We start from the raw sequence: 12477 nt of genomic DNA on the forward strand, positions 1-12477 counted from the left end.
ATATTTAGCTAGTTTATAGTAGATACACACGATCACAGAATAGAAGAGCACAATTGGGCTCTTTGTTCTGCGACCGTGTTTCCTCGGTGGGCCGACAGGTTTTTGTTGTGTAGTAGTGCTGGGGAAAAAACACGCTTTAAATACCAATGAATGTAAATATTGTTAATTGACATTAGTGCCACAGTTTATGTGGTAAAAACAAATTTATGGTCAAACATTATATATCGTAGAAGGGCATGATTTACCCACATCACTAAGCATCTGGATGGATAATTAGCACACAAGGATAAACTGACCTTTAAACATGACCACCAGCTATACCACGTAATCATAGCTCCAAAATAAATTAATTGCTCTACATAGAAACATCTGGCCTGATCTTATCACATTGTGGTCCCCTGGGGTTCGGTAAAGCCCTTACAGGCAACTGGGTCCTTTTACCAGCCACAATAAAACTAGTCATGCCAGTACTGTCATAAACTGTAACCAACTATTTAAAAATAAGATATCTTTTGCTAGAATTTTACATTTTAAGCCATAGAGCAATCTTCTCAATTTTAAAATTTAAAAATAACATTTTACCCTAACTATGATGTGGTGGCATTTCATACTTAACTAAAATTCAACTTTGAAAGTCAATAGATTATTAGTCACAATGAAATTATAGTTTAAGACATCCATTTTGCATTGTGTTTCCAATATTAGAATTTATGATATGTATTGATTGAATAATTGGTAATAAATTTAACTTTTGTTTTATTAACTTTTGTTTTATTAACAAGTTTAGTTAGGAAGATTGTTTGTGATTGATATCATCGATTTTCACCTTTTAAGAGTCTAAATTGCAGGAACTTGAACTCGATAGAATGATGACGTGGTGACCATTATATCTGATATTATAACAAACTTGAAAAGTTACATGCTTTTTACGTAAATGTATGAACCAAAAGTGTTGCTTTTATTGGTGTTTCTTAAAACTTTAACTATCACGATCGAATTATAGACTTTAATTGAAGCTAATGGGACACATCTGACCGCAGATTAAACGTTTAGCCGGTGTAGTAGAGACGAAATCCATACCTCAGAGGTTGCCAGCTAAACCAGTTGTAAGTGGTTCACAATCATTAAAATTGTTAGGTATTGTTAAAAGTGCAACGAGCTGAGCCTTTGCGCCGTGACATGGACGGTAACACAACTCGTGTCCGACAGCGAGATCTGTCCGAATCAGGGTACCAGAAAAAAACGGCATCTGTCCGAAATCATCATCTGATTTCAACACATTTCCAATTAGAGACATGATCTGAACTCATGAACTGTTACTCGCTAATTTGTATACGTAACATTTCCAATTTGAGATATGATCTACCCAATGCTCCGCGTCCGCCATATAATATTATATGATCTGCGTTCTTAGCAGTACCCCAAAGGAAAGATCGTCGAGTATTTTCGTCCCATCCAGAGTCCCAGAGCAGCATTGTTTCGTTGTCGGTAGAGAGCATATAGTTTGCAGGAATGGGGAGCGTTTCCAGATTAGAAAGGTTTCCAGATTAGAAGGGTTTCTCGGGTTAGAAAGGTGTCTGTTTGCTGCTTTTCTGCTTCTCTGTACCATTCTGTTGAGGGGTGATAGCTGGCAGCTCTAGATTCGTAACCCAATCCACCAACTGATTCAGATAAGAGTTATTTCGTCGGTCGATCTCCACCAGAAGCTTTTCTTTTCAAGTTCTGTTTGCTGACGTGGACGGTCGTTTCAGCATGGTGGGCAGGGTGAGTGCGGTCAGGAGTAGGAGTGATCAGTTGTTTCTCCACGGTAGAATCGTGCTCTGCAACCCTTTCGGAAATCCGAATATTTCCAGTGGGTGGTATCATCTCTTTATTTGTCGAAGACGTATCGGAAGCCATTCAGGACAGGGTTCTCCGGGCCGAGCCTTGTTTGCGTCCAGGGATAAACTGAAGATTGGTTGCAATTGTGGATTGCGATAACTAATCTACATACCGCTGTCTTATATGTGGGCAATTCCACGATAACGGTAACCAATAACAAAATAATAAAGTTTGGAGGTGGTTTGGGAGAGATAGAAAATCTTTAAGATATTTGACCATATTTTCAGGGGCAAAAACCGTTTGTTGATATCTAGCCTAGTTTAAAAACTGTAGCGCGACAAAGTTGGCTTAAATTTAGTGTATCTTTAGTGTGAATATCCAGTTATTTTCCGAAAGATTTTAGGGAGCTTTATTAATCGTAGAATTCAATATTTTATCCTGTATATCAACCTAGTGGGCTTCAGATAGAAGGCCAGCCTAATTTTGAGGGCCAAATTTCTTTACTTTTTGAGTGTCTTATGATCAAATTTTTCCTCTTCGCGTGTGAATAACGCTACCAAATAGTAAAAAATGTTTTACTGTGGCTACACTACAAGTCTGTTTGATTCGTAACTCTCTCTCTAACGGCAACTTTAGTCATCTATAAAGGTCAGAAAATTTCATTCGTTTTGTCACACTGGAAGTGCAAAAAATAGAGGTAGTGTGATTCACAGGTAGCGTAATTCACAGCTTGGTAGTGTAATTTACACAGCGGAAAATTAATAAAACAAGTGGTTTAAATGCTTTGTTGTGAAATAAATTGTACTTTCAATACTTCCAGGGTAATTCCAGGGACCTATTTTCAACAACTGCCTGAAAGTGTTGGTAATTTAATCGAAATTAGGGTTCCGCCAGGGCAAAATGTGCCACTTTTAGACCTTAAATCGCAAAAATAATGATTTTTAAATGGATTAGGACATCAAAATTGATTTGAAAGTGTTTTATAGTCATTGTTAGGTCTGGGAACACTTATTTGAGTAATTTAAAGGCTTATTTTCAGAAAATATCAGCAATTTGGGGCTAAAATTACCTTATTTTCTTGTCACGTAACTAAATTTTGCTCAAAAGAGCAGTGTTTTTGCCCCAAAAAATTCTAATTTTTATCAAAAACCATGTATAGAGGTATCAAATTAAAGCTCTTGATGACCTCTTCACATTAAAAACACAAAGAAGTAGTTTAGAATTGATATAAGTGATAAAATGGTCTAAAAATGGATTCAAAAAGTTCTAAATTTCACCCAATTTCTGTCTAATCATGAACCTTTGAGAGCTCATAAAAAAATCATGCCACAATATTACACTGTACATTTTTCTAGGATTACTCTAAATGTCCTATACTTACAGATAGATCAACTTATAGATGCTTACCAAAGTTAATTTGCAACTTATTTTTGTAGTTTGTCCTAAAAAATGGCAAAAATTGCCAAAAAATGCAATTTTTGACAAAAAATGAGGTAAAATTAATATTTGAGGTCAAATATCCATTTAATCACTCTAAAAACCTTTTTAAACGTTATTTTGGGGCAAGATACCCCTAGAAAACATGTTTTGTGGTATATCATACCACTTAGTCATGCCTATGTCTTATGTCTACCTCGTATGGCGCCCGGACCACTGTGGTATGGCAGTAGGGTGTAATCTACACCATTACCAGTATCTAATTGGACCAATTAGTAGTCAATCTAATTTAAAATCAGTAATAGTCAGTCTACTTCACCATTTTACAATAGTAGCAACCAAATCAAGAACAAGCAAACATCAATACAACGCACAAACAGAGCAACTGGGCAGAGTGTGAGTTACACTACGTCCAAATGTGAATAACGTTTACTTCCTATATTGTCCCTGTACTACACACATTCCACAAATTTATGTTAGGAAGGACATAGGAAGTTGAAAAAATGTGTACTTTATTGTGATCAAGCCTTATTGTAACTTCTGCTATTACACTGGGGCACGAATTGCAATTTTAAGGCAGGATTTCTAAAACACCAAATTATGCCTGTGAATAACGCCTACTTTTTAAAATGCCGCTCACATAAAAAGTATAAGAGATAGACATTAAACTTTTGTTGCCACATCATCACAAACGTTTAAACTTCATTCTGACTTTATATTATCATGCTGCTAATGTTAGCCTACAATTAGCATGCAATTAAAAGCTAAATTTTGTGCAAAGTGTGAATTACACTACGTGGAATTGCCCATGTACTCATGTCCTGTGATGTGATCGACAGCTTGTAAGTTTACGGCTAGGACGATCTGACGTTCCTGTTCTCAACTAGTCAATCATATATCGAGGATTATATTTCAATGGATCACATCAGCATTAGAACAATGGGAGCAACGTCACGAGATTACCCGTGAGCTTGTGAAATACGAATGTGAACTGAAATTACAATATGATCCGAAATTCGGACAGATGTCGACATGGACACGGTTGGACACCACCTATACCATTATTTGGTAGATCAACTTAATAGATTTACATGGTTTTGACTTACATCTCAAAACTTATTTAATTTAACTGTTACTATACCTGCCGGCAGGTATAGTAACAGTTAAATTAAATAAGTTTTGAGATGTAAGTCAAACAGTATTTCCCAGGAACAATATTTCATCACAAATGAACAAATTGCTCCAAGATACATACAGTTCGAGCTCATATGATTTTCTTCCTGTAAGTATATCTTGTCAAATGTCAAAGAATCGATGTATGTTGTTACACGCTTCATAACTTATCGCAGCAATGTGTACTATCCTACATTCGTTTTCATTTGGTATATACATTCATTGAAATAACTATTGTTTTTCAGCCAAAGAGTAGTCGAAGATTGAGAGCATTCCTGCTATCAAGAAACCTGTTATCAAGAAGCCTGATATCAAAAAACCTGATATCAAGACATGCAGCACTGTCAAATCGGTTAGTACAAGTGGAAAAACTGTTCGTGAACACGTGTCGCCCATCGGGATACTTGGATATTGCCGATTTTATGTGTGATCTCGAGTTACATATGTCGTCACTCGTCATGCTCAAATCCATCTAAATAACTTGTTTCCAGGCTTGATAATCAGCTGTTACCCGGGTGAAACTTCAGTTTATCTTCTATCAACGTTTATTGATCTCACAAATGCTTGATGTTTGAATTGCAGTGTCGTTTAACACTAACAGTACCTAAATCGCCAGTATGTAAAGTCAAATCACTAGTATGAAGGCATATCATAGTAGTACATTTTACTGATTTAAATCGAAACCGTCAGATCTTAACGTTCAAAATGTACGATAAAAACTTTACCAAGCCGAGTTTTACCGAGGTTTTGCAAACATGCGATGGAAAACAAACGCATTCCACTGAGTGGAATCCACTCATGTGTAAGACGGAACCAGTCAAATCCCTGTCAAAACTTCGAGCAAATCTGCACACACTGTAACCAGCCAGGGGAGGTGGTTACAGAAGGAGGCAGTGACGACTGTTGACATACATGTTAATTTCTGTTTCACCTGTCAGACTCCATATCGATACACCGATGTCTCGGAAGGGGTGTTCACGGTTCAATAACAACGACCATACAATTGTAGACTGTCAGCTTCTGGAAACCATCTTCACCAGACTGACATTGTTTGGACACCCCATATCCGAGACAGTCGATCTTTCCGAAAGGAGTCCGACAGTCCCCACCTTACCAACCCTAGGGGATCCCTTCCTACTCTATATGGGCATGAAGGAGACACCTCTAGACTTCCTGTCCTGTAGAGAGTGTGGGAGGCATTCCCCTGTCATCCTCTTTGATGTGAAAGCAATAGATAAAGGCTCTGACGGCAAACCTGATGTCTACCCCATACAATTTGATGACTTGTGGAACATCGATCGTCAAGCAGAAAACCGGATCTAACGTCATCAACGGTATGCTTGACATGCTTAAATTAATCAAGAAGGGGACACTGAGATAACGGGTGGAGATGATAATAGAACACAACACAGATCACTATTCGTTCACTAAAAAGTTTGTACAGATTGCTGGGAAGAGTGGTGGACTTCTCACAGTCATGTGTCCACATGAATATGTGTAGGGTTTAAGGTCCTCTGCCTGCATGAAGGGGCATCGGATTACGTTCAGTTCCTTAGATCATGGCAGCATATTCCGTCAATATCTGTTGTGGTCTTTGCTTCCCAAGTGGCCAGACATGCCGAGAAGCAGTTCCCTGGTATGCTGCCACCATACGGAGGAAAGCTGGCAGACTCTTCAAAACCGGAGATCCCGCAATTCATCAAATTCGGCGGCGTTATAAACTTCGATGAGCTGTTGAACCACAAAGTTCAATCTGTGAAATCCAACCCTAGAGACCATCCTGTAACCAAGTGAAGCCACAAGTTACCATATTTATGTCCATAATCAAAGATAGAGATTCGGCGGAAAGACAGTGCAGGCTGAGCGCCGCCCAGTAAGCCATAAGTACATCTTATTTGACAGATTTCATTCGAGGTGAATTTTAAAAATCCATAAGATATATTTCATCGCTTGAATATTTGTGCACAGCTGCTACGGAATAGAATAAACACATCAATTTGTGAGCAAAATCACAAGGAGCTTAATAGGTACAGATATTCATTATATAACATGTCGGGGATGAACTTACTGCTGTCGGTTACATTCATACATCTTATGAGAAACGGCTGCACGATTTCCAGGCCCCCCTATTATTAGGGGTCAGATCATACTTACTTACTTGATACTTGATAAGGTCTCCTCGATCATTCGAGTGGCCTGCACCAAGGAATTGCCGCTTATGTCGTATCATCTCTCTCCAGTGCTTGCGATTTCCTGCCAACTCTCGGACCTTATCAAATACAATGTCTGGATCTCCTGTAAATGTTACTGCGTCTTCCAGGACACAGGTTCGCCAATTCTTTCTTGGCCGCCCACGTGATCTTCGGCCGTGAGCAGGTGTCCAGTCAAGTAGATACTTTGGTAGCCTGGTGTCCGGCATTCTAGAAACATGTCCAAACCAGCGAAGACGGTTGGCACTGATGTTGGTTATAACCGGGTTTATTCTTGCCCGCTCCAACACTTGAACATTGCTCATCCGGTGGAACCATTTAATTCGAAGGATTCTCCACAAACAGTTTTGATGGAAAACTTCGAAGCGATGTAGTTGCTTTGAAGTAGTGTTCCAGACTTCGCTTCCATAAAGTAATATTGTTAGAACCGCTGCAACATATATCCGTATTTTGGTGTTAGTTTGGATATTGCGATTCTTCCAAATATTACCGAGCTGATTGAATGCTCCTGAGGCTTTCTGGATCCGTGCAGACAAGTCCCGGTCAATAGTCCCATCACTTGATATAATCGACCCAAGGTAAGTGAAGTTGCTGACTTGCTGGATAGCCGTGTCTCCCACTGTAATGTCCACCGTTGATGCTTCAGTATACGGCCTCTGTGATGTATTCTTGCCGATGGCCATAACCTCTGATTTCTTCGCATTGATTCTGAGGCCAGCCTGAGCCGCATACTTGCATAAAAGATCAGTCGTCTCCTGGAGACCGTCCTTGGTGTTGTCCATGATAGCCAAATCATCTGCATAGTCAGTATCCAAGACGACTGTATCCTGACCAAAGGGCAAAGCTGGTGGTAGCTCTCTGCAGCACTGCCCCGTGTGACAACACTTTGTTATTCTCAGCCCGCTGCGCAGGCAGGTTGATGCAAACATTAAAGATAGGTGGACCCTGAATATCCCCCTGCCCAGAACCAGATGTAACGTCAAACCAATCTGAGAGCTCACCATTATGTCTGACAGAGCTGACGGTGCCGCAAAAGAATGCTTGCATTATGCGAATGTATTTACAAGGCAAGCCATAATGACTGAAAGCTTTCCAGATAAACTCCCGATTAAGTGAATCGAATGCAGCTTTAAAGTCAACAAAATTTAAGTACAGGGGGAGGTTAAACTCAATGCTGTTGTGAATAATAGTACGGAGCGAATAAATCTGATCAATGCAAGACCTTTTTTTCCTGAACCCGCACTGATTCTCTCGGAGCAGTTCTTCAAGCCCCGCATTCATCCGTCGCAACACTATTATCTGATAGAGTTTTGATGCCGTGGAGCGTAGGGTTATGCCCCTGTTGTTCGAGCAGAATGATGTATCTACCTTTTTCGGGACAATAACAATGATACCATTAACCCAATCCTCTGGCACATTCTCCGTCTCCCAAACACGTGCAAACAGTTTCTCAAGCCTGTCTAAAAGACCAGGAGCCCCATACTTCAGCTGTTCGTTGGAAATTTCATCAATTCCAGAGCTCTTGTGATTCTTCAGACTCTTTAAAGCCTCAGAGATCTCTGTTCTGCTAGGGGGTAAATCACTATCACTCAGATACGGAAAACATGGTGCGACCTCTAGACTGTCTAGGTCTGAAAGGTCCACGTCTCCTATCTGCGGGTTTAGTAGTTCAGCGAAGTGCTCACCCCATCGTTTTCGTTGAGCAGCGGGGTCAGAAATCAACTTCTCGGTTTTATCTCTGACAGCAGTTGACTTCCGACTCTTCTTGCCTGACAAGGACTTGATCATCTGCCAGACCTCCCTCTGCTGACCGTGTGAAGAAGCTGTTTCCAGATCGGCTGCAACCCGTAAAGCCCAGTTCTCATCGTCCTTCTTACAGCTCTTCTTAACACGCTTATTAGCAAGAGAATACTCAGATCTATAATTGAATCCATCACATGGGCATTTCTGCTTGACCTTACTCCGCTCCAAGATGAGATCCTTTGTCTCTTGTGACAAGTGCTGCTTGTCAGATCATTATATGACGTATAATTAGTGATGTGCCGTATAATTAGTGATGTGATCCACCAGCTACGATTTACAGAACATGTGAACTCTACCCTATATATCTAGCCCAGTTTTACCCCTTAGTTTTGATTTAAATTAACAAGTACACACACAATACTAAAAGAACAGATATCGTGGAGTTGGGTATGGTAATTCCTTCGCCTCTTAGCGGGTGTCTTGCCAACACTCAACCTGTCGATGTGAAAGTCGGTAATGACTTGCTGATCTTTGATAGCTCGCACATACTCTTGAACAGAGGGCTTTGGGCGATGAACTCGGGATTTAAATCCTCTGTGAAAGCCAGGCAGACTTGAGGGCTGAATCCTTTACTTGTCCTTCTTCCGGGAGTAGATGTATCCATCAGAGTCGAGTAGCTGTTGACATCCTGTCCGACCAGAGATGAATTTGGAGAAGGTAGGCATGTTGATAGAATGCGATACTATTGTCTATCATCTTCCAGTATATAATATACCTAAGAACACTTGATCAGCTCACTCCCGTTGCATGCCTTTGGCACGCACGTCTCACATCCCTAGATACAAGAACCCCTCTTTAGCAAGAGCTCCTGTCCCTTATGTGATATAGTTATACGAGTCGAGCGGTCAAATCTTAAAGATCATGTTTACTTCTTAATGCACAGCTATGATGTACATGTGAACTCTACCATTTCTAGGTTAGTTAAATTCTACTGATGGATCACATTACTAATTATACGTCACTAATTAGTGACATGATCTGATCTCCCTGGGCCCCCTAGTAATGAGGGGGCTGGAAGTCGGCCTCTCGACCAGTCAGTGAGTGGAATAGGGAGTGAAGCCTGTTACCATTCCTCCACTCTTTAGAGTTTAGGAAAATAGAGCCAGCAACGAAGATCGATAATCGCCTGCTAGTTCCTGTAGCAACTAAATCGCCTGAGGATGGTTACCGGATTTTCGTCTGTTCAAAAGAAGAACATCCAACAGCAAGGAATGTGAAATATATCAATGCCATGCCGTGCCAACAGCAGACGGATAACTTCTCGTGTGGACCTCTATGCTTTGGGTTTCTCTGGGCATTTAGTGGTGGAAACGACCCCCAACAGATTCTGGTTCAACTCTACGGATATTAGGAAGACCATACTTAAAATCGCCGAGGACGTCAATAATCGCGATACACATCTTGGGAGAGAAGTGAAAAAAATAAATCCAACGGGAGCGTCAAAATCTCTGGTAACTGTTTCCTGTCAGGCTGTCTGAATCCTTAACAACAAATTACTCTCCAAACCCTGGCAACTTCTCTCCTAGCTCCAACTACAACCGAAATACTGTAATATAAGCCCATCACCCTTTTCATCAGTCTCTGGAAAGCCCCTTGAAGTACCTACAGGTGTATCTATACTAGTATACTCATTCCACTAGCATGTAACATGTTCACGTAATCATTATAATGAGCTTTCCTCACTTCTTCACTTATCACTCAACCCAGCCTCTCTTCCAGTGCTCTGGATTTGGAGGACTTAATTAATGATACACTCAATTAATATACTTGTTAATTGATCTTTGATGTAATTTCTATTCGGTCTATTATTTTAATTTTGTTAGTGCATGGAGTGAGTCATGTGTATTAAATTTCGTAATGAAGACTGCTTTCAATTCCCAATTGAATTTGTTTTAGTTCTTAGTACAATATTTTAAGAGATTAAGAGAAAAGGAAGTTTTGATACTATGGTTTCGTACACGCTGCTTTGCTTTTAATAACTTCCTGGGTTGATGTTATACAGGTGGGCTGTGTAGAATAATTTTAAATTTGGGATAGACGTTGCGAAACTATGATCGACCGCCAAGCTTTTGTTATATTTGAAATAATAACAATAATAAATTAAATTATAAACACTGCTTTTAAGTTGTAAAACTTTTACTCAGCAGTTTGAGAACAACTACAAAAGAACAAACTGATATAAGTGCCACAATAACTCTATCCTAAATTAACAGCCTTCCCAGCAATACACGATATATTAATATAACTCAGTAAATAGTACACACTACACAGTATTATGTACTATGCAGTAGTACACAGGCACTTTCAATCATTTAGTAACCTGAAATGTTTAGCCAGTAAATTATTTTAATGTTATTTTTTACACACTGTTCCTCATGAGTATTATATTAAAGCTTTATTACCGGGACTACTGTATTTCTTTTACTTGTTAATCCGACCGACTGCTTTAAACTTTTTTTAAAGTGTGTTATCTTCAAATTAATTCTGAGACCCACTCAATCAATACGATGCTGCATTCCATGTTTACATTGTTCCTAATTACATTGTTATCTTCATCCATGATCGCTAATAAGCTTAATGACATTGTTTGTAATTTAGTACTTCTTTTTCACTTGTTTACAAAAGAAATATGACTCAAAATTTTTCAGCTCCAGTACCTTGGTCGAGTGAAATCGTTTCTGCTCAGATGTCTGCTGGAGTACTTCCTCCGCTGGAGTACTTCGTCCGCTGGAGTACTTCGTAATGTTGTTCTAAGGATGAACAAAGGTAGTACAAAATTTAAGATTGTAAATCTTTAGAATCATACTGTCTAGCGCCTAATCGTTCAAAATCTGGCGAGTAACTGAGATAATTAAAACCTGATTGAGATTTGAAAAGTTACTTACCATTGTACAGTCAAAAATTATATTTTTAATTTCAGCATAGTGATGTACACGTCTACATAGCTGGGAAAGATGAGGTCATAGATGATGGTAAACCCCTTAGAATGAATGAAGAATGGTGCAGTAGCAAGTTGTTGGGTTCTCTGCTAGAAAGTAGGAAAGATGTCACCAGAAGAATCATGTTAGCCAATGTAGCATTCCAGAACTTCAAGAAGGTCTGGTGCCAGAGTAAGATCCCCCTACAGAAGAAGCTGAAGGTCTATGAGGCCCAAGTAGTATCTATCCTCATGTATAACTCTAGTTGCTGGGGAATGCCTAAATCGTACTGGGACAAACTAGATGCATGTCACCGTAACCACCTCAGAAAGATCATGAATGTCAGCTGGCCACGCAGTATGATGTCCAAAGATACCCTCTACAAACAGAGTAACTCTATCCCTATGTCTGAGCGTGCTGAGTTATCTAGGTGGAAGATGCTAGGACACATACTGAGGAGCGATGAAAGATCACCAGCTCAAGCTGCGCTGTGTTTTGCTGTCGAGATGTGTAGTGAAGTTGGTAGACTCGGGGCTCACATACGTAACCTCCTGCACCACCTGAAGGTTGACCTCTGGAAGCGCTTCATCTTGCTGGAGTCGTATGATGATATTCTCCATTTGAGAGAACTTGCTAGTGACCGTGGTTATTGGAGTAAATTGTTTAACTTTATACTTGAGTACAAGTCAATTTGATTATTGGGACATATAATTTTACAAAGGATCACGTTTCGGTTCTAAATTATTTTAGGATTGTTGACATTTGTAAGATTGACATGTTTGATAATAAGCATAGTGATGAGAGAGGGCTATTAATGTGTGGGATTTCTGCTGCTTTGTTACAGTCATCTGACTTTTTCATTTTTACTCGGTGACTTTCTGAGGAAAGAGTTCTGCTAAAAAAGATAAAAAAGATATGCACGCGAGAGATGTTTCCTCTGAGATTATGCTGATGCCGGATGCATCACAAGCACATATTATTCGAACTGCAAATCGGAGAATTTTTTTATAATCCTGAACTTAATTTAAAATCCTTACTTAAAATCAGTTCTCATCCAATACTTTACAGATATTGCATCTAAGAGAGTAACAGGACGCTCGCAATATCTTGTATAT

At 39.6% G+C, this 12477-nt stretch overlaps 1 long non-coding RNA gene across 2 annotated transcripts; it reads left to right on the forward strand.

The window, feature by feature from the left end:
• Nucleotides 1-959: 959 nt before the first annotated feature.
• LOC134815124 (uncharacterized) lies at nucleotides 960-11133 on the forward strand. Of its 2 annotated transcripts, XR_010160218.1 has the most exons (4): nucleotides 960-1106; nucleotides 4468-4540; nucleotides 4677-4783; nucleotides 11093-11133. It is a non-coding gene; the product is annotated as an uncharacterized LOC134815124 (long non-coding RNA). The 2 variants fall into 2 exon arrangements; XR_010160219.1 differs by lacking the exon at nucleotides 4468-4540.
• The last annotated feature ends 1344 nt before the right edge of the window (nucleotides 11134-12477 follow it).

Source organism: Bolinopsis microptera, chromosome 5 (genome assembly GCF_026151205.1).
Source record: "Bolinopsis microptera isolate Bmic1 chromosome 5, MBARI_Bmic_1.0, whole genome shotgun sequence".
NCBI lineage: Eukaryota > Metazoa > Ctenophora > Tentaculata > Lobata > Bolinopsidae > Bolinopsis > Bolinopsis microptera.